This window comes from Panthera leo, chromosome A3 (genome assembly GCF_018350215.1).
Source record: "Panthera leo isolate Ple1 chromosome A3, P.leo_Ple1_pat1.1, whole genome shotgun sequence".
Classification (NCBI taxonomy): Eukaryota; Metazoa; Chordata; class Mammalia; order Carnivora; family Felidae; genus Panthera; species Panthera leo.
The window spans coordinates 76612929-76640772 of NC_056681.1; the positions used below are offsets into that span (position 1 = coordinate 76612929).

General features: G+C 37.4%; 2 long non-coding RNA genes across 2 annotated transcripts; one reads left to right on the top strand and one right to left on the bottom strand.

The window, feature by feature from the left end:
- On the top strand, nucleotides 1-26919 carry LOC122216076. Its single transcript, XR_006200688.1, has 4 exons — nucleotides 1-242; nucleotides 5024-5152; nucleotides 24670-24730; nucleotides 26840-26919. It is a non-coding gene; the product is annotated as an uncharacterized LOC122216076 (long non-coding RNA).
- Nucleotides 19233-27747, bottom strand: LOC122216078. The gene is made up of 3 exons (XR_006200690.1): nucleotides 27539-27747; nucleotides 24430-24544; nucleotides 19233-19558 (listed from the first exon to the last, which is right to left on the bottom strand). It is a non-coding gene; the product is annotated as an uncharacterized LOC122216078 (long non-coding RNA).
- Between the last annotated feature and the right edge of the window lie 97 nt (nucleotides 27748-27844).

A 27844-nucleotide genomic window follows, 5' to 3' on the forward strand; every position in this document is an offset into this window, starting at 1 on the left:
ACCTGCTCCCCGCTGGACCCAAAGTGGAGGCTCCCCGTCCCTCCCGCGTACGTGGAATAAAGGTTCCGCACACCTTTCCCGCAGCCGGAGCCCTTTCAAAGGGGCAACCTTGAGAGAGCAACGTGTGGTATGGGTGGTACACGTGACTGAGCCATGCTAAGGCCTCTTCCTAAACTTTAGGATCCTGGCGGGTGAGTGCGGATATTTACTGCCCCTCTGGCCAAGGAACACAAGCCTCCTAAGTTCTATTGATTATTAAACCGCCACTTCTGCATTTTCTCCCTGCCCTCCCTCCCCTGGGTGCCGGTTTCCGATATCCCCTGGGGAAACTCCTGAGGCTGGGAACGAGCAGAGTCACGCTGTTTTACATCCGTTAAAAGATAAACTGAGGTATACAGTATTACAAATTTTAAGAGTTTGAGTAAAAATCAGTTTGATTTTGGCTGCGCGTCAAACCGGAAGTGGCTAGGGGCGCTCCAGCGGCGGTGGCAGCGGCGGCGGCGACAGAAACCCTGAGAATGACTTTTATAGAGAAGATGCGGTGCAAAGCCAGGACATTTTTTGATTGGCTGTAGCTTAAGCAGTTGCCTTATTTGGCAAAGCCTAGTTGGCGGTTTGTGATTGGTTACCTTTAGGTTTCGGATTTCTTCACTTGGAGGCATCATAGGCTTAAATCTTGGTTTAAGGTTTAAACCATGGGCTGCTAAGGTATCAGAGCTCCCTCAGTCTAATGACCTCCTTGTTCAGTTAATTTAACACAATGTTGCAGGTTTTGTTTTTGGTTTTTTTTTTGCTAACATTATCTTGTGTGAGACTGGAAATAACCCAAGAAGGTAAATAGAGCGTGGCATGTTATTCCATTCTCTGTATATAGAAAGTATTGACTCAGTGATGTCAAATATTGTGCCCAAAGAGTGGCACTTCAGAAGTGATGGAATTGGGACTTGAATATGGGGATTCTGATTTTGTAACTGGACGCATGCTGTGTTATTGGGAATCAAAGAAATGCTGCCTTTTTTTTGGCTCATAAAATTGGTGGGAAGGAAGTTGGACAAGCAGAACGTTTTTACTCCTGAACTCAGTTCACTCCAGTTATGCAGACTCAGCTTCACACATTGCAGAGTCAGTTTCCCTGTGCATATCATTGCCCAGTTTCTTAGAATTCAAACAGGTATCTCTTAAGATGCTTTTTAAGACTTTACCTATTGACCAAGTATGGGTTGTTCTCAAGCCTTTGAGATAATTGCAATTTTTCTTTTCTTTTTTTACAGCCTAGGATGTCATTACCTGTTTTTATTTTGAGCCTCATTCTTAAATACCCTAGCAAGGATAAACTCAAGGTTTTAGGACCATTGACCATGACTGATGACTTTTTGTTCTTTAGAAAACTTTTTATAGAAGAGTAGTATTCTTCTATAAAGATGCACAAATCATAATTGTACAGCTCAGTGAATTGTTACATGTTGAATATACCCTGATCAAGACACTAAACATAGCAGTAATCCTAGAAGGACCCCCTCATGTCTCCTCCTAGTTGGCGGAGAGTTTATTAAATTGCTTATTCTTTCTTTCTTACTGTTTTGAACTTTATATACTAGTGATTTTTAAAATTTATTTATTTACTAATTTATATTATTATTTTTTTAAGTAAGGTCTGTGCCCAATGTGGGACTTGAATTCATGACCCCAAGATTAAGAGTTGTATGCTCTACTTACTGAGCCAGCTAGGTGCTCCTAGAAATACTAATTTTTAGATATATTATTGTTTTTATATTTGGTATACATATTTTAATGTCTTGAAGAGAAGGGCTCAAATTCTTTGATTCCTTTTAATATTAGTGTTTCCATATTTTTAGTCTTACATGTAAATATTTACTGAGTATGGTCTCTAGCATTACTATAGAGAGTATTGTCAGATTTAGGTAACCTGGAATAATTTTTATATAGCCTAATTTCAATTTTCAATGCTTTATGTACTTTAACAGTTGCTATTTGATTTCAGAGTTTCACTGCCTTAGACATTTTTCAGCTGTTTTTTCCTCTTTCATTCCAGACACAGTCTATAGACCTTATGATCATTATCACCTAGAGGGTTCTCATTCAGTTTGCTTTGCTAGACCTGTCATCTCCGTTAATCCAAGTCAAGGGAATTGATTATTTTTTTTCTAATTCAACATTTATATGTCAATAGCAAGCTCAGTGCTTGATTTCCTGTATTTAGGGTATATCCGTTAATGTCCAATTATAATCCTTTGTTACTACCGGCACAAAGCTTGTTTTTACTTTCACAAGGCTTGTGGAGTTTGTTACCTTCTTTGTACTATGAAATGTCTTTACAAAATACATCTTAGAACAGTACCCGTGTGAATTAACTAGCTTTGTTCTTTTAGCTCTCATAATTAAAACCCATGCATATGGAGATATTATTGTTCTATTGGTGGTGACCTGATTCTGTGGTCCCGACCTTGAAGACAGTGAATCTGAGTCAGGAGTCTTCTATAACCATTGTGTTTGACATTTTTAAAAATCTTGGTTCAGATGGCTGATTCTGACATCACTTCCTTTATTCTAAATGTTTTCCCCAAATTCTGCCCTGATCCTGACCTGTGGCTGTTTTGAGTAAGGGCTTGATCTGATACCTATGATCTTAGCTTTCTTCTTCCCTAACTATGATTAACCCACTGTACAGACTCAGTAGCAAAACCCTGGGAACTTCCCGTACAATATCCATGTGTAGGACTTCTGTTTTGCTTATGTGAACAGTCCAATTCTCATTCCTTTCTGACCAATGTGTGCATTTCAAGGCAAGCATACTCAAATTAAGGATTCCTTGTAATAAGGTTCACTTTTCTTCTGACCTAAAGAAGGAATGCTCCCTGAAAAAGGGAGAGGGGAGGCCCCTTTCTGCATGTCTTCCCACGTTCTCTCCAGGAAGGAGCAAGAGAGTCTTCAGGGACTTATTTCTAAGTGCAACACCTAGGTGTTGCCTGTGAGGAGTTAACAGTCCACTATCAGGAAGGAAAAATAAATCTTACCATTAGATGTTGAAGACTATAAACACTGGGAGGCTTGCTCTTTTTTCTCTTTCCTTTTTCTACATAGAGTCTTTCTGTTGTTTTTTGTTTATGTTTCTGCTTCTCTCCAGAGTTCTTTTTCCTAGTCAATATGTTTCTTGATTTTCCCCCTCGATATAGCCAGCTAGATGGCAGTAGCAGGGGCCACATGAGTATTCTTAGTGTCCCTTTGAAGAGGCTTAAAAACTCACTGCAGCTGATAGGGAGGCCAGGAGGAGCCTTGGTACCTCGGGACGTTGGAAGGGTGGGCTGGGAGCTATCAACAGATGTGGATTGGCTGTAGTTAGAAGGCAAGCCCCTGCTAGCTGAGTCACTACTGTGGCTTGGTGAAAGTCTGCCTCCTGCAGGTTTACAGGCACCCTGGAAAGACCTTCATGGACTTGGTGATTCTGTGTCCTCCTGACAGGCATGTGTTCTTTTGCAAAACAGGGCGAGCTTTTCTCCTTTGTGAATGAAGAAAAAATTACACTTTTTGGGTGAGACATTTGGTACTTTAGGTAGAAAGTCATAGTTGCATTCAAATCCCTTTCCTCTTTTGTCTAGTGGACATCCCTATCTTAAGATAAGGCACTTTCCATCAGTTTCTTGCCCACACAACAGACCCTACTCCTAGGAGAAGCACAAGACTTTTCACATGGCTAAGTGCAGAGCTCTAGGGTCCTTTTCCTGATAGCCAGAGAAAGCAGTTTTCCACAGTTGTGCACAAGCATTATCATTGAGAGTGGTTCATCGATCTATTAAAATAACTTGTGTTTTAACTTTCTTTGGCAATAACTACAGTCTGAATTCTCTGCACTGGGAGTTGTGACCAACAGTTGGTATTTGCAAAATGGCATCATTTACATGTGCTCATTTTCAGGACCTCTGTCAAATGATTAGTTCACAGGTTCTATTTTTGTTTTGAACTTAGGAAGGATTAAGTTTGAGAGTGTTTATTGTTTTCTAATGCATATTTTTTTTATCAAAGATTTCTTAAAGTTTTTTGGTTACATTTAATTATTATGTGACATTTGGGGTTGAGTTAGTATTTCTAATCTTTGATCTTATTTTAAGAGTTGCTCTATAGATATAGAGCAGACTAATTCTTCATCTAAAATTCCAAAAAAGACAAAATTTTACACTTCCTTGCATAACTGTTAAGGAGGCAATACCATTTGGTCCCAGGGTTTTTAGGGGGCAGAGACGGGCTTGCCTTGGAGAGAGTTCATACCGCACATTTACTCAAGAAGGTAGTGGACAGATGAATGTTAAGATCCCAATCTCCAGTATTTACTGAATAGATTCTGGGGAATTAGTACCTCACTCCACAGCATGTGCGTGTGCACGCAAATACACCCCCTCCCCCCCCCCACACACTCACACACGGAGACTTCAAGCTCTAGCTGAATCTGGTAGCATCTTTCTTCATGTTCTCTCCTTGAAAAGGAGTTTGCCTGTGACAGTTTCTTCTTTCTAATATTCATATAAAAACATTTCTGTTGAGGAAGGGACTAGAAGAAGATTAGGGTACTTCTACAAACCAAGATTTCCTCTTTTGCTCCAGAGTCATCCACATCCTATTTGATTCTGGTTTTGATAAAATACCAAAGCGAAAATGATTTATTTTAAAGATCATTTGATTTTGATTGCCAGTACACTCCTCCACTTGGTAATACTCAGCCTAATACCTTAATCGATTTTAATTCCAGGCTCCTCTGCCCTGTGCATGTCCTCTTGGAAGGGCGTACCCACTGACCTCAGCACAAGATGAGCAACAGGGTTGCAGTGACTGGCCTATGTATTGACTTACTATGTCTGTATAGGCAAACCAATCCAATTGCATGGTGATATTTGCTTGCCTCAAAAGGGACATTTTGAAACAAAAGAGGGAAATAAACGTGGGATAAAATTGGTTTTTACTTGATTATTTCATGATTAATTTGTTGATTCTTACCAATAACAATTATTAGGAACATTCAGTGCTCCTGGTGCTGGGATTATGAAGGCAAAGGAGATACACTCCTGCCATCCGTTTGCATATTCCAGTCAAGAGAGGAAAATGGGTTCATAAAGAGATGATGAGAATCATACGCATTAAGGTTAGTGCTGGACACCCAGGGGCTTATGGGAGGATGGGAAAGGGGTCTGTAACCCTGCCTGAGGTTAATGGTAGAGGGGATGCGTGGGGAAGGCTTCTTGTAGCAGCTGACTCATAAGTTTAATATAAAAGGATGAATTTGAGTGAAAGAGATGAATGAATCAAGGTGGGGAGAGAGGAGAGAATGGTATTATTGGCAGAGGGTACAGTATTAGCAAAGCTTTGGAGTTCGGAAAGTGCACATGCATATGGAGGGAATATCAAGCAGTTTAATGTTGCTTAAGGATAAAGCAGGGAGAGGGAAGGATGAGAGATGAGGCCAGATAATTAGGCCGGGTGTTGTCTGCCATTTTAAGGAGTTTGGACCTTTTTCTGTAGCTGGTGGGGTGCCAGGAAAGTTTAAAAGGGGACACGGCTGGGCTCTTCTTCTAATCTGATCATAACTTCAGTTCCTTCCTGCTTTGAGGAACTGCTGGGTATTTGTCAACCCAATGGTATTGGAGGTATTTTTCCCCTGATGAGTGGACAAGCCGAATTCTTCAGAGAGATGCTGCCTGACCCATATGGCCCACTGACAGTTTGACAGTTGACAGCTTTTAGTCAGACTAGACTCACTTAAGCTGCTTACCCATCCTGAGGCGTGCATGCGGCCAGAGCCCGGACTTCACATCATTCTGGCTGTCTTAATTGGGCACTAATTAAATGTTTTGGCTGGAAACCTCTACTTGCCATGGCTGAATGGACTCATTTGAGGCCAATATTTCAGGGAAACATCTTGTTAGGCTGATCTGATTCCCTGTTTAAAAAGAAAATGAACATATTCAGTTGTTTCTTCTTATTTTTCTTCTTTTAGAAAAAAACTAAAAGTTTAAAAGGATGTGTGTATATATGGATATCTATCTATCCATCTATCTCTGTGAGTGTGCATGTGTATATTCACATATATATGTACATACATATTCACGTATAGATAATATATATAACATATATATGTATGTATATACATATATTATATATATTACATATATATTATATATAACATATACATACACACACATACACACATATGTGTCAGAATAGGAACTTATAGAAAGAACAACTTTGCAGTTAGGAGGCTAGAGGTCACATCTAAATTTTATTTGAGATTTAGTCTAGGCTAAAAGTAGTTAATCTGTTTATGGCTTAGTTTCTGTATTTGTGACAGAGTTGTGAAAAAGACACATGAGAATTTTATCATAATAGTTAAGAATGAAATCTGAGGGTGCAGATGATTCATCTCTAATCCTAGGAGATGGGGGAGCCTGGCTTGCTCAGTTGGTGAGGCATGCAACTCTTGATCTTGGGGTTGTGAGTTCAAGCCCCACCCTGGGGGGGGGGGTACAGATTACTTAAAAGGAAATTAATCCTAGGAGATGGATGGATGGACCAAGATCTGTTTTCTACCTTTTCTTAGCTATTACATGCTGACAAGGATTTCTTTCTCAAATCATTCCAAAAGCAGAGTAGATAGCCAGTGTCTGGGGTTCAAAGGGCCACTTTTCAGTCTACACTGTGTGAAGTATGCCAAGAATGCCTGCAGTGTCCACAAGAAGAGCAGTAGGTGCAGCAAAATACATTGAAGCAAAAACACTGAGTAGACCATCCGTCTGTGGACCTTCAGGAGCTGGTTATACTGCTATTGAAGGTATTGGCATGGACTATTGATTTGAAATAGGTATCATTATTTGTTGAGAAATCCTTCCACTTGCTGAAACTAAGCTGCTCATGAATTTTCCTTTTCTGGTAAAATAAACCTTGTATTATAATAATTTTTTTTTCTAAAATAATGATGGTATTATTGTATTAAACAATGACTAATGTGAACATGGGGATTTTCAGAGGTTAAAATTAATTCCTAAATTATAATTTTCTATGAAGAAATAGAATTAGATAATAGGGTTGGAAGATGATTTCTCGTCTGGAAAGGAAAAATAAAATGTGCTCCAGTTCGTGTGTCTTCACTCTTTCAATTAGCTTAATATTTATTAATGTATATTGTATCTGGTAAGTATAGGTTTATAAGGCAAAACTTCATCAATTAGCTATTCTTGAATTCATTTGCATTTGATTACTAAGAAGTAACTTGTTCACAATCAACAATTGTAAAACAGCACAGTATAGCACTGCCTGAACTAAAGTAGATCTTCAAAACTTCTTTGATGTGTGTGCTTCTTTAGGTCTTAAGGACACATTAAAGTGTATGTTGAGCTTTCTAGAATTCACTTTATTTAATGAGAAATGTTTTCCTTCTTGTTTTGCCACTACCTTCCTCCTCCATATCCACTCCCCCTCCCTTTTTTGTTCTGAGCAATGATTCTGTGTGTTCTTTTCCTATTTAAAATTTAAAGAGTTACATTTGGGAGAGGAACAATGTAGGGAAAGGAAACCCCTGGAGTGTGTCTGATGTGATCGTTCTCCTCTGTGCCACCATTTTTCCTCCCGCTGTGGGAGCGCTAAATGATAATGCCTGATACCTTCCTGAATAAAGCCTGACACGGTTTCCAGCTGTGAGCATGTGATCAGTTTTTATGTTTGATTTTTGCACACAAGTATACTACTGCAAGCATGTCCACAAACTACTTCACAAATGCTTCAGGGAGGAATTGCTATTGAGTGAATCAAACATTAAACAAACACTGAGTGATTGCATTACAAAACTACATTTATTTTAGAAAACCATGTTTCTGTTCGAACCTAGAATCTTTAAAAATTAATTTCTATAAAATGGTCAGGTATAACCAGACAAGTAACCCTCAATAAATTTGCTTTCAGTGTGAGATTCCAGTGTGAGATGAGTTGTCCAATAGAAAAAAAGATTATGCTGCTCCCTATACTTTGCTATAATGATTAAATTTGATTATAATTATGCAATGGGTTGATTCATTTGTGAGAAACATTGACTAATATATTATGTCATCTTAAAATGGAGTCTCATAGGCTGTAATTTTTAAATCCATATTTTTCTTGAAGCAGGATATTGGATACATATGATCCTCGGTTTAGTGACATATTTTGGCAATATTATAGTCTTATATTTCAGACATTGTATTTTAACATCTTTTGTATGACAGACAATATATATTTCTTGTTGTTATTTATGAAGTTTGTGGTATGCCATGATGCTTGTTAAGCACTAAAATTTACCATATACTTCTTCCTGGCTCACTGATCAGTATAGGAAAAAAGGGGAAGAGGGTCCTGAAGGAATACACTAGCAGACAAAAAAGAAGCTATTTTACTTTTAGTGATAAGAAAGTTCAATCACTGGTTCCAGTTTAATAGTTTGGACATGGAGGGGAAGCACATAATTTATAAATTAATGATAAGTACCTATAGTATCCACTCTCATGCCAAATTCTTGGTTTTCTAAATCGCACTGCTTGACCTCATGCAAGCACAAGGTCAGGTTTGGGGGCTACTCCTTGTGTATCAGGTGTAATACTAGATTCTGAGGAAGGAATATTACATTTAGAGAGAGTCAAAATATAAAAACTAAAAAAACAATCAAGCATTCTGTTCCAAACTTCAACTTTTTAAGGTGTGGTTGAAATAAATCCTTGCAACATGAAGAAAATGGCGACAGTCTGGCGATAGTTCTGGAATGACTCTGTTAGTGACTACATTTTGTTTGTTTTTAACTTCATATACATCTACTTTAAACTCCAACTGAACATTTCTAGTGATGATTACTTGTTTTCTATTATCGTAGAAATCTGGCATTTCCTGATTAGCCTAATAATTGACAGTTTCTAGTTACGTCTTTACTGTGGGTGACAGCATTAAATCACCGTAGACATTTAGTCATCATCTTTAGGGTGAGTCATTACAGTTCCAAAGAAGGTAGATAAATAAAGGAGAAAAATTGCAGTTAGTCATTAAAACTTTTGCAGAGATAAGGAAACTACGTACCGACATAAGGAAACTACGTACCGACATTGCTTTCATGAATTTTCCTTACTAACATGCTGGCAAAAGAACAATGCTAGTCATTCACACAAACACTGAATCTATGAATTTCTGGCAATTGAGGATTGTTTCCAGTCTTGTTTTGGATTTCCGTAAGCTATTAACTATTCTCTGTCTCTCAATTCCTCTCTCTGTGGACACATTACACATGCTCACACATGTACAGTATATATGAAAAATATACATATGTAAAAATGCATGTTAAGTATATTTGTTGAATGTACATACATTAAATGAATGTGACATATATTAACATAAATATATTCAATGTATGTTAAATATGTGTATATGTGAGATATTTATTCATCTATCTCTCCACCCATTTATCCCTGTGATTAGTAAATGGACATCTTTCTTCTAATTAGTACTTAGAATTTAAAAATATGTATATGGTGTTTGGGGAATGATGGGACATTGGTGTATGCATTTGCCAAGATTAAAACTTTCAGGACTGGTTGGAATATGGGTAATGGGAGGAGGGAAGGGGCAGTAGAGAATCACCAGATAATTTACAGTAACTGAGGCAGTCTGTACATGAGCAGATTGGACTCTGTCTAGTCATTCTACATTTGGACACTTCAGTCTTTTTCTTCTATTCATGCAGATAATAATATTTCTTATCCCATATATGCCAAGCTGCCATTCCCAGACAGCTGCCAGAGACCAGATATCTTGCAGTTTATAACATGCATAGGCGGAAAAAGGGAATGTCCCTGTTTTATGTACCATTTAAAGAGGGGAAAAGCTCTGCCTGAACCTACCCCCTCTATTCTTCCCCTCATGTTTCATTGGCCAGAGCTGTGGCACTTGGCCTGTATTTCAACCAATTACTTATGGTACACATGAGTCTTTTCTGAGGCAGAAAAATAGAGGACTGTGGTCAGTTCAGAACAGGAAAGACAGTCATCTAGAGCTTTTCTTAGTTTAAAATAAGAAAGAACCTTTTTGTCCCATCAGGGTTTAGCATTTTATGGTGCCATTGCAAATATCTAAGTCCTGTCTGATTTAGAAAGAAGACAGTGGCTTTTAGAAATTTTTATTTTAAGTCATTCAGAAGTTCTTTTGAAGTATAAATTAATAAAATGTAAACAGTTTACCACCTTATATTTTAGGTAAATCTAGATTCGTAATCTGCTCCTACCACCACTGTTTCCCAATTAAACAGCCAAAAGAGTCAGTCCTTAGAATGGATTAATGACCTGCAAAATTCCATTTAAACATAGCCATTCTTGAGTTTTATTAGTGGAAAAATACAAACTGGTCTGTGGTCATGGATTATTACAGATTCACTCCAGACTGCTGAATTGAACTCTGATGAACCTGTGACACTCTCCATTAAACCTCAAAATGAGCTTTCTCTTAATTGGGGAGTAGGAAGGGAAAAGTAAACTAGTGGCTGGTAAATGCCAGACTTGTGAATCATTGCTTTATTTTGGACAGAGTGTTGAAACATTTTTAGATGTGCATGGAGGTAAAGGAGAGGGAGTGGGGAAAGAAGTTTATTCATTTATTAAGCCCAGCTCTGTTCTAGGCAATAGTATTTAAAAAAATTAAATATAATATGAAAAGAAGGTAGTATTATATAGTCATTTTTAGATGATAAGATTGGCTTTAGAAAGGTTAAGTGACTTGTGCCAGACTAAGTAACTAGAGGTGGATCTAGGATTAAAACAGAAGTATTCCATAGATATTTATTGACCTAAGCTCTCGAATTTAGTAGTGAAGAAACCAGATGTGATCTTTGCCCTTCTGGGGCCCATAGTCTAGGTGGCAGAGACCAATATTTTTAAAAAATCATTAAAAATGTACATGATTATAAATTGTGATAAAGCTTACGAAGAAAAAGTGCAGGGTATTCTCACAGGGGGACATCATTTCCATTGGTGTTTCCATTGGAACATGTAAGTGGAGACCTAAAAAGTGAGATGATATCACATAAGTGAAGAATGGAGGCAGTCCTCTTCTCTGTGAATAATTGGCCTATGTTAGGGCCCTAGGTGGGAGCTGACAACTGGCCAGTGTGACCAGGTCATAGTAACTGAGGGCTGGTGAGATGAAGCTTGAAAATAGGCAGGACCAGCTTTTTGTAGAGCTTTGTAAAAAGCCATGATAGGGATTTAGATTTTTACCTTAAATTCAGAGGAATATCATTGAATCAGGGGATGTTATAATGAGATTTACAAAATCATTTCTGATGCCATGTAGGAAACGGATTGGAGAGATTTCTTTCATATCTAGGTAATTTCAGTAAATATTTAAAGTTATATATGTCATAACTACTTGTGTCTAATTAGTGTTAGTTAAATGAATGAATGAATAAATGAATTTCCGGACCAAATGTGGAACAATGCTTTAAAGATAAAAAACTGAAGAAAGAATTACCTCCTAAAATGGCTCTGAGAAATTATTACTACACAGTTCTACTGACAAAATGAAATTTACCTATTTTAATTTTTTTCTACTCTGTTATGCTTTTATACTTTAAGAGATTGAGCTTTCCAGAACTGTCTTCTTAAATTAAATTTGTTTGTTTTTTTGGAAACCTTGGCTTTCTTTAAATTAAAGTTTCCTAATGCTAAATACCTAGCAAGCTGCCAAGTAATTTTAGAGTAGAAGAAACTAGCAGCCCAAAATGTGCCTACAGTTTTTAGAATTCAAAATTATAACTGATTGGTCTGTATTTGTGTCTTTTAAGATATAGAAGATGTATTTAGAAGTTTCCTAGTTCCTTTTCCTTTAAGTGGAGATATTAATGAGCTTATCAGGGATGTAGCAGTGTTTTATGAAGAAATTATTACCAGGGGAATATGCATATTCATGTGTACATAAAAAACCAGCACCGACCCTGAAGGTGTCCAGTACATTTTAAGCGCTTTTGGCAGTTGTGTGATCCACAGATGAACTATCCATATCCTTTAAAAAACAAAAATGAAATAAAAAGCAGAATTGGAAAGCCTACACAAAAGATCATGTAACCCACCCATGTTTATATTGCAAGCAGATCATCACCTAAACTTTTTGAAGCAGGTGAGCTCATTTTCAAGGAGGGACAATGTCTCTCCCCACTGGACATGCAAATATGCTAAATCCAGATCATAGAGCGCCTGTGATAATCTCCTTGTGAGAAGATCTAAAGCAAGTGACTGTGTGGGCTTTGTACTCCCAGGTACCCCCAGGTTCAGACATTTAAATATGCTGTCCTCTCTGTCTGGAATGTCTCCTCTCCACCTTATATTTACCCTTCAAAATGCAGTGATGCTACCTTTTCAGGGTAGCCTCCCTTGAATTTTCCTTTAGGTTAAATTAGATTACGTTCCCTTGTTATGGACTCTCTGAGCACCATGGCATTTATCACAGCTGAAATTGTACAAGTATTTGCTTAGTTATTTGATTAATATCTAGTTTGTGAGCTCAGTAAGGTTAACGACAGTGTCTGTTTTTGCTCAATGGCATCTGGTATATGTGAGTGTTACCAAGGTGAAGGCAATTGCTATCTCCATCAGTGTTGTAATAAAGTAGTGTTTTCAAGATATTTCTCACCAAGATTAAGTTTATTATGAAATATGTCTCATTACTTTTTAGAACTCCATACCAGTTCCTTCTCCTTTTTCAAATAAATCAACCAAAATCATGACTTTTGAAAGCTTTTAAGCAGTGTTTGTGACCTATGCATAGAAATTCATTTACATCATGACCCATACCTGTATGCATCATGCATATGAATAAAAGCTTCACACAAAACTTCTGTTCTGCTGCAAAAACTTTTAGTCCATTCTTAAAAAAAAAAAAGAAAAGAAAACAAAAAAGAAAAAGGATGCTGATTGTAAACCAAAAAACTGATTGTATCTTTCACTAACAGGTTGTAAGGCAATACTAGAAAAGCACTAAACTGTTGATCCAATTAGGGTTCTCTCTATTACAAAATAAATGACTCAAAATTAAAATTTTCTATCCATTGATAGTATTACACATGCTTCTGATTTTTCTCCCTTATTCTGCGTCATCCACATTTTTGTTTTACAATCAAGCATATTGCATTTGTCATCAGAAAAAGATTAGTAAAATAAAATTGGTGTCCAGTTGTTTTGTCACTGATATAATATATTCTTTGATATTCTAAAATTCTAAATCTTCTCACTAACTTCTCAATTCACATTCGTCTCATCTTACCAGGATTTCTCTTCTTCAAATCTTCATACAATCCTTCAACTTTCAATTTGTACTCTGAAGAGCTATTATGTAAAACTGGTTTCCCAGCCCTTCTTTGCAAAGTCTCACCCACTCACATCCAATATATAGATGCTCTGAAGACAAGTACTGTGGATGTCGCTTACAATTTAGATGATCAGCTTCTACCCAGGAAATACACTTATTCCAGTATTCCAGTCTGCATGTATAGTACAAAGTACATTGTGTTGTTTGTGTTTAACATTGTTTGTTAGTATCATTATCAACATAGTAATGTTATTAATAGTATTGTCAGAAACAACAGCAATCACCAAGATAACAGCCTTAACAACAGTGGCATTTACAGTATGCCATTATATTAATTATCACAATGGATCTGACAGGCTGCTCCGAAGAATTCACATTAGTGAGTAGTTTATGATTTTAAACTCAAGAGGAAAACTAGAAGCTACATCAATCCTAATATACCCTTGTCTTCATGTACCTCCCACTTTTTCTAAGTTTAAAAAAACAAAGAGGAAAGTGATAAAAACTATTACCAGACCAAATTTATTAATGGAATTAAATAACTTGTTAGCTCTGTAATAAAGGAATATGACAAAGAGTGTTTTTTTTTTTTTTTTCCTCTCCATAATTTGATCAGTGTCACTGTCTGGATACAAGCAGTTCATCAGAAGGGAATGTGCATGGGGCACCTGGGTGGCTTAGTTGATTAAGCGTCTGACTCTTGATTTTAGCTCAGGCCTTGATCTTAGGGTCATTAGTTCAAGTCCTGAATTGGGCTCCATGTTGGATGTGGCCTACTTATAAAAAAAAAGGGAATATTCATACTCAACAAGGGGAAGCCATGAAAGGTAGGTTCTTGCAAATTTAATATTTCTAAATATAATTAAGTTGAGAAAATATTTTCCTCTGTTGGAGAAAAGACTGGCCTGTTACCTGTAAGTTAGTTTTATAATTTTGCTTGCTGTGGATTTTGTAGTCCTAAACATTAGAAATGGCATAAAAGTCATTATCAGTGGAATGTCTTCCTGATCTAAATAGTAGAACTGAACTTCACAAAGGAATTTTATTCCTTTTGTGTAAATGAAAAGGTGATTGTAGTTTATGAAATGAACTTCTAATCCTGATTCTGAAAGCTTGTTCATTTACCCATCAGTAATTTACTTATTAATTTCTGTGGCACTGGACAGATATGAATACTTAGTAATTAAAGTGTCCTAGTGATTAGAGGTTCCTAGAAAGCATGAAGTTATCTGGTTGATTATTTACAGATTTGGTTACCATAGAGGCAGTTGTCTTTACTCTTTCTTATCTGAGATAATTATTAGATCAAAATAGACAAAATTTACCAGCTGTCTTCTTTGATGGTCTGCTATTCAACTAGATTTTTTTTTTTTTTTTTAAGTGAGCACTGTGCGCAATGTAGGGCTTGAACTCAAGAGTTGCTTACTCCAACAATTGAGCTAGCCAGGCACCCCTCAACTAGTTTCTATCAGAAGCCTGCATCACTGACGGCCTTTTGAAGGCAATGAGTATGTGATATTAAATGCTAGAAATAATTACGGTTAAGCAGCAGTCTAAAGTACATGACACATAGCCATTTCTAATTTCTAATAGGATAATCTTATTTTGTATTTGTTTTTGGTGTCATAAGAATTAAAATTGGTTAAATAAACTTTATTTGTATTGTTAGGTTTTTGTTTTTAGTTGTGTCTTGTATTTATTTATTTAAGGTATAATATATAATTGCATTGGATTTGTTGAAGATACTTAACCTAGGGCTAACTCATATTATGGCTAATTTGTAACACATGGTTAGTGAGGCAAACGACCTTTATCTCAGATCTTAGGAACTAAGTAAGATTCGGCATATTTAATACTGTGCTTGAATTGTAAAAAAAGTACTTAGATAACTAAATTAAAACACAAATGCAGGCTCTTTGTCAAATCAATATGCAAGAGTTGCATCCAGCTGAAATGCTTTTTAGGCAAGATGGCTGTCCATAGTCATTGGCCTTATATGAAAGGAAAAACAGTCACTGATAAGCTAAAATAAGTCATTCTTCTGAATCTATTAGAAGCAAATGGTGAAGAGACTTTTCATTAGACATTTTTAAATTTTTTTTAACGTTTATTTATTTTTGAATGAGAGAGAGAGACAGAGGGTGGGCCGGGAGGGGTAGGGAGAGAGGGAGACACAGAATCCAAAGCAGGCTCCAGGCTCTGAGCTGTTAGCACAGAGCCTGATGTGGGGCTCGAACTCAAACCGTGAGATTATGACCTGAGCTGAAGTCAGACACCCAACCGGTTAAGCCACCCAGGCACCCCAGACATTTTTAATAAAAGTGAGCAGCTCTTGGAAAATTCCAAAGGAAATATGCACATAGCATCAGATGGAATGCACATTATAGATGGCTGTGCCAACTTTACTGGTTCAAAGAAGGCAAAATGTTAACAGAAACTATCATCTCAAGTCAAACGTTGAGGCCTAGTAGTTAGTGCTTTAACATAAAAAAAGATTTCTAGACTTCCTCTTATTTATTTTCAGCTCTTTCTTGGGGAGACTCAGGAATCATAGTGATGCTCCTCTTCCCTTAAAATATTGGAGGGGGGGACACCTGGCTGGCTCAGTCGGTTTAACGTCTGACTCTTGATTTACGCCCTGGTCATGATCTCACAGTTTGTGAGTTTGAGCTCTGCTTTGGGCTCTGTGCTGACAGCGTGCAGCCTGCCTGGGATTCTGTCTCCCTCTCTTTCTGCCCCACCCCCCTGTTTGTTCTCTCTCTCTCTCTCTCTCTCTCAAATAAATAGAAACATTAAAAATAATATTAAGGGAATTTGAGGCTTAGGTGTGTTCACATGTCTCTCCCAGTATGACAGAACTGGGCTGAGAACTCAGGTGTCCCCACTTCCAGTTCTGGCCTTCACCCATTATGTCACACAGCATCTAACATTTATTTGCAACCTCTGTTTGTGTGTTTGTTCCATTAAAGCACTTTGCTGACTGTGGGGATTCAAAAGATGAAATGAAAAGTGGAATTGTGGTAAGTGAACCCGAGGGACAACATCCTGTGTTCACTTTGGTCTAAAATTCTTGAATTTATGGGAAGGAACTTAGATAATTCTAATGAGTACTTACACCTTCTTATCTTTTTAAAAACTGTGCTTTCATAATGTGTAATAGAATCTGTTTTTTGAGACATCTTCTTTTGAGAGAAAACCCAGATTCTCCCCAAATCCTCTGAAACCTTTCTCTCAGTGTTCGGTCACTGCTATTAAGTAAAATGTACTTTAGTCTAAAGAACTGGGCAGATGTTAAAGACTTTCGTGGTCCCCACCAGCCAGGGGGTTCCTCTGTTTGTTATTTCCCGGCTGCTTGGCACGTTCTTGTGACATACAACAAACCTCCATTATAAAGGATTATATGATGAGTCAACAAGCATGTGAAAGATAGCAACCAAATGGTGACTCCCAATTACATGAAAAATTACTATAATCACCCCTGCTGTAACACCCGTCTGTTGGCAAAGTAGTTGATCCCCTTGAAAAGCTTTAAAAGAAGGCCCAGCGCATTAAATAAAAATCTCAGTTCTGTGTGTAATCATAAAAATTAACACTGTCACTTTAAAAAAAAATCTAATTGGTGTCCTAAAGGGAAACCTACTAGGCTATGTAAAGTAGCTATTATGAAAATGTTTAGCCTTTGGAATGTATTTCAGACAGCGTTTGTGTTGCCAGATTTGTCAGCCAAAAATTCACTAAGCAGATTTGTCAGGGGTTGAGGCCATAATCTGTAAAAAAGACATTGGCATAGAGATTAAAGATCAAGAGAATTATATAGGTTTGTTACCATATGCCAAGATTCCTTTTTAAAAATAAGTTTATTTATTGTGTGGGCTGTAACCAGAAGCAAGAGCTATCTTTGTTTGATATTTAAAACAGTAGCATGTCCTGCTGGGGAAGGAACAAAACTGTTTCATTCACATGCTTGTATGTGGTGCTAGAGGTGGTTGGGAGGGGGCAGGATGTTTCTGACATTCCTCCCCTCGGTTCCTTTCTCTCTTTCTGCCCTATAAATCTTGTATCAGAGTTGCGAATGAAAAATCAAGGGAAGGAGGGCTGTTGAGTCTACTGTCATAATCTTCCTGGGTGGGTGCCATAGGACCTGGCTGGACACCTTCACCTTTCAGGGAATATGTCCCCAACACAGAGGGTACAAATATTGTAATCAGGCTTCTCTTTTCCTGCCACAGGTGATATATTCACATCTGTGAAGTTCCCACTCCGCACTCTTACACTTAGAAGCATCAGTGACCAAAAATGACTGGGTGCGGGACTTCTGGGTTCCTGCTCTAGCCTTCTGACAACCTTGCCATGTGGCTCTGAGCAAATCATGAAATCACTCTGAACTCCCCATTCCTTTATAAGGGTATGAATTAGGTGGTCTCTGAGGAGCCTTGCCCTTTAAAATTCTGTGACTCTGTAAAGAATCCCATCTCATGTAGGTTGCAGCCTACCCAGGTGCAGCAGGAAAACGTGCTTTTACATATTGCTGTAATATATGCTTCAAGGTTTAGTAGAATGGTGGAGTGCTTCCCCAGAACAACTGGTGTGAAAGCATTGTGCTAGAAAAGCTAGGAAAATAGCCAGTGTCTCTTGAAGTTCCAGTAAGTCACGTATAAGGATGCTTTTCCTAGAATGGTGCACACTGGGACAGTTTGGGGTGTTTATAACAGCCAAACATAGTAATGGCATTCTGGCACATTTACACTTTTGAGATGATCATGGATAAAACTCCCGGTAACACTTCATAATTTTAACAATGTTTTAACAGAGAAGGCCTAGTCCATAGATGACTCTGGGACACACAAAAAATTAATTTACCTACATGGAAAGGGAATCACATACAATTTTTGTGGGAACTTTCAAAGGTGCTTACACTAAAGCTTTTCCATGCCACTTTTAAATTATATCTTCATCATACAAATGAAATACTGCTCAAAGAACCGCTGACTGAGAGAAGTAGCAAGCAGTTTTTCCCAGACTTTATTCAGTATTCACATCCAATCACATTGGTAAACATAAATACATCACAGAACTTATTCAAACACTCACAAGTTATCTATATAAAGACAAACTACCACATATTCTCTGAAATAGATTTTTCCTCCATTTCTCTTTTGCATTTTTCATTCTGTATATTAGCTGTGAAATTCATCTTTTTTGGGGGGTGGGGGGAGCAAATTATAGACCCGTCCTGGTTCCACCCATAATTTTCCACATTTTCTTGACACAAAGTCTGCCACATTCAGACAAAGTTAATGGCAAGCAGAAATTCCAGAAGTATCCAAAAGGGGTTTTGAGTCTGATACCTTGATTCCTGACCTGAGAAGAAAACAGATTCCCCACCAGGCTGGAGTCCTGGGTCTTTAGGAGCCAGACTTGTCATTCTTCAATGTAGCAGGAAAGGAAGGGATACCTGTGAGATGTTTTCATGCGCACATAGACACTAGGGGGTGTCCAAGGACTAAATGTGTTTCTCCTTCCCTTCAGATTTGTCTCGTCGGTACTCCTAGGTCCAGCTAACTTAAAGTCCAGGAGCTGAGGGAAAATCCATCCAATTAATTCCTGTCTTGTGCTGAAATGAATAATGTGGGGTCAGTTTCATCATCAGGCCCCGATTCCCTTGGATCTCTGGCAGCAATTGTAATCTCAGGGTTCAGAACCAGGGACCATCCCATAATATAAGCTACAGGTGATGGGGAGCAAGGTGCTCTGTTATCAAATGCTCTTTATCGCTGTGTTCTCCAGAATTTGCATGTACTTGAAAAGGAGTCACCAATTTTTCTTTACTTCAGTTAGTTTCAGTTTTGAACTGTCCACCCTGAACTGGAGGCAGGAGCATTGTGAGAAGGTAGAATTCTGACTTCTCATTCTTGTGAGGTCTGGTTTGTTTTTAATGTAGATTATTTGTTGATTATTACGTATTAGAAAACATTTGCCCTTGCTGTTGTAGACATCTTCAGGCCTTTGGGCATGGGTCTCTTTATGAATACCTATTACTTCTTAATTATGATGGTTTAATAAGATGTGTCTTTCATTTTCATCTCCTATCTCTCTTCTCCTGTGATTCTTCTCCCTTCACTATTGGTCCCTAAGGGCATGTTACTGGCTCCTTTTCTTTATTGCTCCCGTCTTCTCTTCGCCCCTCCTGGCGAATTAAAAAAATAAATAGAATGCATTTTAAGGATGACAACGGTAATAATAAAGTCAGGAATTGCTTTCCAGCTAAATGCACTGATTGGAAGTGCCTATTGAAAATAGCATAAACCTAATTGAAGTAGTCAGCCCCTCCCATACAGGTCATTCTGTGCTCTATTAAAATGAAGGTAAAACAAAGCTTGTGACATTTCTGCATTTCCCAGACTCACTTTTCCTAAGACATATCAATAGTATTGACAATAGTATTGCATTGTGCTCCCCAGTGACCTGGGCTGTCATCTTATGGTCCTGGATAATTCTTTCATAATGAAACCTTATTGTATACTTTCCCTGTAACAATCAACAGAAAAATAATTATGTTTCAACATGTAAGATTTGAAAATTTGAAGCAAATCAAAATTGTAGTGATCAGCCTAGAACACTGATCATTTAGATCATGTGGATACTCACTACCACCTAATGTACCTGTTAAAGATGCTGATACATTTCCTAAACTTAAGAAAATAAATAAATTGCTAAAGAAATGTTGAAAGTGAAATTATCAGAAGAGTTGGGATTATATCTAAGGATGTGTTATTTCATTGCATTTTGAACAGTTTAAGCAGACTCCTCAAGAGTCATTAGTGGGTTCTAAGCTTTATTACTAAAGTCTCTTGTATTAGATAGAACTATCAGATTTGATGGCAAAGCAGTAGCAGCTGGGAAACTGCTCTTTCTCTCCCCTCTCATTTCCCAAACAATGTTTGCACTGATTAATACTATGCAACAAGACATGACGCAGAGATTGTGTTGGCATTGTGTTCTGATGACCCCACACATTGTGTGCGCTCTGTGGTTCCTTTTGCTGTTCATAGTTATACGGGTTTATCAGAAATTACATGTCAGGCTCCCAATGAGTGTAATTGTATACTGATTGTGTATAGTTTTTTAAACCTCATTATTAGCCTTGTATGCAAACCAAATAAAAGGAAAGTTTAAAAAAGGAAAAAGAAAATAGCCTCCACCGGACGTCATGTCAGAGCCCAGGTGTTTGAGCCTGGATGCAGGGGGGAAACAAAATGTTCTCTCGGGGACATCTGCTGTAGCCATGTGCTTGAAAAAGGCCCTAATGAATGGAGGGGAAGGAGCAGAGTGGCGAGGGTGTTGGGGAAGAGCTCTGTGGCTCTGCTTTCTTCTTGCTCTGTTTTCCTTGCATGCACGATTCATTTAATAACGAGGCAGGAGGACACTGAGGGATGCAGTGTGCATGTCCCCATTCATGTCAACTTTCATTAATTGGTGCCCCCATGGCAATTTCTCTGCATTCTGACCCTCTCCTTAGAATCACTTTTTTAACAGAAAAACAAAAATAAAAACACCTCAACTCCGTAGCCACAAAGTCAGGGGGAAGTAGACACAGGAAGAGTGATGAAATGAACAGTGCTTTCTTTCCCTTCCTAGGGCTCTGCCCTTCTGCCCACTTATACCTGAGCATTTGTTGGACATTTCTAAGACAGTTATTACCCTGGGTATGCGTTCGTTGGATTCACGAGCAGGAATCTCAGCAGGGAATCTTGAAGTATTACATACCAAGGACGAGGGCCATTAGAATTAGACTCGTCCCTAATGTGGGAAGTACTTAGTTCTCTTTTAAAAACCTTTAATCAGTATACAGTGGTTCAGTACACAGATGTTAGCACCAGTGTGAGGGCTCTCTAATTGTAATTTAAGTTATCCCTGCCTAAGGGCTCCCAATCAAATTATTAGACTGTTGCAGTGAGTCTGTGGCTCTTGGTTGCACCTTGCAAGGGGGTATTTTCTGGAATGATGAGAAACAGTGGTTTCTCCTGGGAAGCAAATGTACCATTATGGACTTATTAGGTCCTTGATTAGATCCACAGCTGATAAGTGAGTAGACTTTTCAAGAGAAAATATTGCAGTTTATTTCAGTCTGCCTTATTCAGCCATTGGGTAGTGGAAAGGAGGTAAATGAAATAGAACTAAATGAAACATGCATGCAATTTTCTTAAAAGTTGTGGTAAATTTATTAATCAATTTTTATAATTGCCATTACCCCTTTAGGCATTGGAAGTAGAGGCTTTTTGAATTTGTTTGTTTTCTTGCTTTTTCTCCAATGCCCAGACGAGCTTCCTATTGGCAATTTTCTGACTGGACTGCCCAGGATTAAAGAGTTAAACATTTGGAGCGACAATTAATTAAGAGGTCATAGAAAGTTAACCTCTCAAGTTTCTTTCCTGAAATGCATGTTTATCTGATTTGCTTTAATAAGTGACTTGCTATTGAACTAGTTTTATATACTTTAATTTGAAGATAATTATAGTACTATAATTCATATTTCAGATGCACATTAACTTTTCAGAAGATATCCAGCTAGCTGCTTCTACCTAGCATTGTGCTTATTTTAGTAAAGTATAACCCGAAGAATAATTGACTGGTTGTAGTAATATCTTTTAAGTCTTTCTATTACTAGGCATTTATTTGATTTTAATTGTGGAACCATTGGTCATATTGAGTTCATTTCCTGTTCATGTTGATTTCATGAGTCTCTCCATTAGTATTCAATTGCACAGTAATTAGTCATTAGTTCACCGTGATGTCTTCAAGCATGTGTACACTTATATTCTCATTTTCCACTCAGTTTCTGCAGTCGTATTTGAATTCTCTCTTTCTTAAAGAGACGAAGGCCACGATAAGGAAGATAAAATGCTAGATCATGAATTTATTAGACTACATATTTTGCCAAAAGGCTCACAGTTAAGGCATGCAAAACTTGATGCATTGAAAATGAAATAAATGGCAGCTGCCTAACCACAATACTGAAGTCACTGAGATGTCAAAGCCTGGGATCTGAAGCATTTATGATCAGAGGCGAGATAGAAGCTATTTAGCGAAACTTCAGGATGGCGCTTGACCCCAGTATGCACCTGGCTAATTCTGATTAGAGCATCTTCAATTTCTGAAGAAAGGTCAAATTCCCAACTCATTACTAAGCTCCAATAATGTATTGGATTTTGCCATTTTAAATAACTGTTTGGCTTTGCAGATTTATTTTCCTTTACAAGAGAAAGTGTTCTTTAAAAATATATTATCAATGGTTTCATTAATTTCAAATTTGCTGTGTTTTTAGCACATTTTATCTAACATATTCGTTTAGCTTGTATGAAAAGTAAATATGTCATCTGTCATAGTCTGTCACAAGCTCGTAATTTAAATCCATTAGAAAATTGTCCCTGCTTTTTATTTGAGCTGGCTTCACATTGTTGTCCTAATTAAATTGGAATCTTATATCATTTAAATGTTAGACTTGAGAATGAAGTTATTTTTATTCAGTGATAATGGTGGTCTTCTTCACAGAGCTCAGAAACTGCTTTCAGGTTAGTTGAGTCAACGTTCAAGAAGCCATAACTGCTGATATAGGTTCCCGATTAACATTTACTCTTTACACAAAATGAGAAGCAGAAGAAATGGGGTCCTCAAGATAGAGTCTCTTCTCTTCCTCTGAATATATCACTGCTATGATAGCTTATTCCTATGCCCATTTTTTTTCATTGTCCAAAGGTAGTTTAATTCTTCTAACTAAGCAAAAATATTTTGCTCAATAGTGTGCATAAATGCTTCTCAAATTTTAATGTGCATATGCATCTCTTGGGGACCCTGATAAAACTCAGAATCTGACTCAATAGCTTTGGGATGGCTTCAAGATACTGCATTGCTCATAAGTTCCCAGGTGAAGCAGAGGCAGCTGGTCCATGCTTTTCACTTTGTGTAGCAAGAGTGTTAAAATGCTAGGAGGCAAACAGGGGATGAATCAGAATTAATATGTTTTCATCTAACCCTTTTTGAGAATTGAAAAATCGTTCTCAAATTTTAGAAGTAGAAATGCCAGTTGTTATTTTGACTTAAAATTTACTAAAGTACTGCTTGCTTGCTTGCTTGCTTGCTTATTTATTTATTTATTTATTTATTTATTTATTTATTTTTAAGTGTTAACATCTATGTTTGATCCCTTTAGAAGCAACTGGCTTTTGTAAGAGGAATATGTGTGGCTTCAAATTCACCCTCCTGACTTAAACATACCCATTGGAGTATGTGTTTTCATATAATTAAACTTAATATTTAGAAGTTAGTGGAAGGTATGTTATTTCTGTATCTTTTTTTTTTTAATTTTTTTTTAACGTTTATTTAGTTTTGAGACCGAGAGAGACAGAGCATGAACAGGGGAGGGGCAGAGAGAGAGGGAGACACAGAATCTGAAGCAGGCTCCAGGCTCTGAGCTGCCAGCACAGAGCCCAACGCGGGGCTCGAACTCACGGATCGTGAGATCATGACCTGAGCCGAAGTCGGACGCTTAACCGACCAAGCCACCCAGGCGCCCCTCTGTATCTTTTTTATATTAAAAATTATCTTTAATTTTGTTTAAACATCTAAGAATGAGAAATTTTCATGTCTAAATTTAATAGGGTGAATCTTTCTATAGAAAATAATATCCAATACTAATAAAAAGGGATGCCAATTTCAGAATCACAAATAACTGTGGAAGTCTGCAGATGTTCAGAGTGGCTTAATTAAGGTAGATGTCCACAGTGTGTGTGTGTGTGTGTGTGTGTGTGTGTGTGTGTGTGTGTGTATGCATGTGCCTTCTTTGGAAACAAATCAGATCGACAAAACTTAGTTTATTTCATTTCTGTGGGCACAGGGTATGAATTTCTTGGCTTTTGGGTTCTCTTCAGCACATAGTCTCAATTACAAACTCTTCTCTCGACTGAATTATAGTCTGTAAAGGTCCCCACATCTATTTGAAGAACTCTTCAAATTTTCTCTAAATTTTGGTATACAGATTTGAATGAAGATGACTGTTACCCATTTATGAAGTGAAACACTCTTGATCTTCAGCCCTTTTTCTCCAGCCCTTTTTGTCTCTCCATCCATCCTTTCCTCCCTTCTTGTCCCTTGTTTGTTTTTTCTTTTAATATATCTATTGGATGAAAAATGAATGATTAGTGCAAAGAGAATAGATTTTCTTCTATTATGATAGAATTATGATCTATGATCATATTATCAGTCCATGAAACTTATTTTCTGAACTTTTTTTTCTTATAGCATGAAACCAAAGGAAACATTTTAAAATATCAGACATACTCTAGGAAGTTGGTTCACATCAGTAAGTAATTCTGTTCCTTGTTGGATAATGTGTAAACTTTGAAGAAAATACTTTTAAAAGTTTGATGTAATACTATTTTAATTTTTAAATAAAATAGTTTTTAAAATTCACGTAAGCCCAAGGAACTCAACAGAATGGATTCGGGAAGGGCAAAAATAAAACAACAATAAAATACTTAACTCATCTCAGACTTTAGAGCCCAAGCAGGCTTTAAGTACATTATGTGTGATTTCTTTTATGTAAAGGCAGATGATGTGATGGAAACAACAAGATGTCACAAAAGGCAGACCAAAACTTTTGTCCATCTTCTTTTTCCCACCTTTGCTACTTGGAATATTACTTATTCTTTCTAAGCTTCAGTTATTTTTCAACTAATATATGACAATGCTGGTTCACTCAAAAGATCCATTTGAATTAAATAATATAATAGAGTACTCCCAAGTGTTGTGGATTTCTTGGCTCTGGAAATAAAGCAGAAAACAAAATAAGAAAAAATGATCCCTCATATAGCTTACATTCTAAAGGAGGAGGTCGGACAATAAAGAAACTAAATGACAAATGTAATATGTGCTATGGAGAAAAGTAGGTCAGAAAAGAAGGGGATAGAGAATGCTAGGGCAAGAAGTAGAAAGATGGCAATTTTAAAAAAGGTCATTAGAAAAGATGGCATTTGAATAAAAGTCTCACTGAGGAGAATGTTGTAGGCAGGGCAAACAGCAGGTACTGAAGCCCTGAGGCAGCAGTATGCCTCCGGTGTAAGAAGAAATGCAGAGACTGGTGTAGCCAGAGAAGAGTGAGTGAGTGGGGAGAGGTGGGAGAAGATCCAGTCAGGGAGGGAACTGTGAGGCCAGATCATACAGGGCCTGGTGGGTTATTGTCAGGACCCTGGTTTTTATCCTGGGTGTGATTGGAGGTTTTGAGCAGGACAATGACGTAATCTAGGTTTTTAAAAGGAGGACTCCCCCTAGAGTCTGGTGTCAGTGGAGGTGTGAGCAGTTAGAATCTGCATATACTCTCCAGGTAGAGCTGACAGGATTTGTTGTTGGATGTGGATGTGAGAAAAGATGAGAGTCAAGAAGGATCAACTATTTTGACCTGAGAATCTGGTACGAGAGAGTTGTTAACTGGCTAAGGCAGTCTGTGGCAGAAACAGGTGTTGAGGAGGCAGGAGGATCCCCAGTTAATATGTCCTAAAATTTGAGAAGCTTTTAGGACATCCCAGGGAAGCTATGAGCTGGTACTTGTGCAAACACTTTGGTCAGAGGCTAAGTGTGGTAGAATTCCAGCCTGGATATGGAGAACCGTGAGAGGTCACTGGTACCCTTGAAAAGACACCTTTCCATGGGGAGATGGGAATGAGAGCACTGTTCACATAGTAGGTGCTCAAGAAACAGGAGTTGCCCTACGTTTATTTTTCTTTCACCTTCTATCTCATACTGTTTTTATGTATAACTAGATATAAATAGAGTCCAGGTGGCAAATTACTTGTTGTATGCATGTTGTTTGTATGTTTTCTTCATTTATTCTGAAGAATGTCACTCTATATCAGTTGGCTGTAGGCTCTGCTTCTTGGTTTAAATTACTTTTAATGCTTACCTTCATTTGAACTAAGCCATATGTCTTTGTCCTTTCTTGCTGGTGAGCATACCATAATATTTATCTTCATAAGTATTTGTTAATAGACCATCTGAATTGTGGGGTGCTACCTTGTAAAGCAAGTTGAATAAAATTTTGAATGGACCTTTAGGCCCTTACTTTGGAAAGCCTCAACCTCATGCTAATAAACCATAACCAATAAAGGCTATTTGGGTGCTTTAAAAAACACTGAGAAAATGCACACAGATTATAAATGATGTTTTATATTATGCCCGATATTGACAGGTGCAGTTGATATTTTAAGATTTTTTCAATGTGTTCATCAAAATAGCAACTGATAGAATATTAGACCATCTGGAGATTCTTTACCTACTGAATTATTAGAAATGTAATACAATTCAATTTTGTTTCTCCTCTCTATTGACATTGCTTTCCCATGTGGCATCCTACATTGTTCAATGACTTAGGGGGTCCATAACATATTTATGCTTCTATTTTATTTGTTGATTTTAGAGTTTTGTGTTCAGTGTGTCCCTTTATCCATCCTTTACATGAGGCCCACCGACAGCTCCCAGTTCAAAAGTAGCACAAAGGTAGGGATGTCTTGATTATTCGTTAATGAAGCATTTTGGCTGGAAATTTGCCCTCAGGAAAGCAGAACACGCTGATTAGAAACATGTGTTTTGATGAAACCTTTTGTTCAGTGAATCTAATTTCTCTATAATGAACATCTATAAGTATTGGTTTAATTCTTTCTCAAGAGTTAATTTTCCTGTCCTGTAGTTATTCAGGGCAGTACTTAAAAGCATAATATATAGTCATATGTTTTTAGTGATGATTTTTTATTTTAGAAAATACCTACAGTACTAAGTTTTCGCTAATGCTATGGTGTTGATCATATTGTAATATATACATATATCAAATCAACACATTATACACCTTAAACTTAGACTATATTATGTATCAACTTTCAATGTAAAACAAATTAAAAATAAAAGCCATGTATAAAAACAGAAAATACACATTACACTAGAGAAAACTCCTTTGTTGAAAGAATCTTGCAGAACTGTATTATCTTAGTCAAATGTCATTTAAAATTAAAAAAAAATAATTTCAGGGCATCTTTTTTTTTCTGACACAAATCAAATTAATTATGTCTAGAATTATATTTCCAGTAAGAGGAAGTTTTTCAGAAAAACAAAAACTACCCACCTTTCACGATGACCGAGTTCTACTCAGGATGGGCTAACAGTTGTAACAGAAAGTCCAAATTCTCAGTGGCGTGATACAACAAAGTTTTCTTTTTCCTTCTTGACACCGTCTAATTAGGATGGGAGGGGTACTTTACTTCACACAGTCATTTAGGGACCTATGTTCTTTCCACGCAGTGGCCCTCCCCATCCTGTCTCCAGAAGACTCAGTGTCCTTGGTGGGTTCATTCCTATCCAGACAGAGAGGGTAGAGGACAAAGAAATAGCATGGCAGATTGGTAGGAGTTTTTAGAGACCAGGTCTAGAA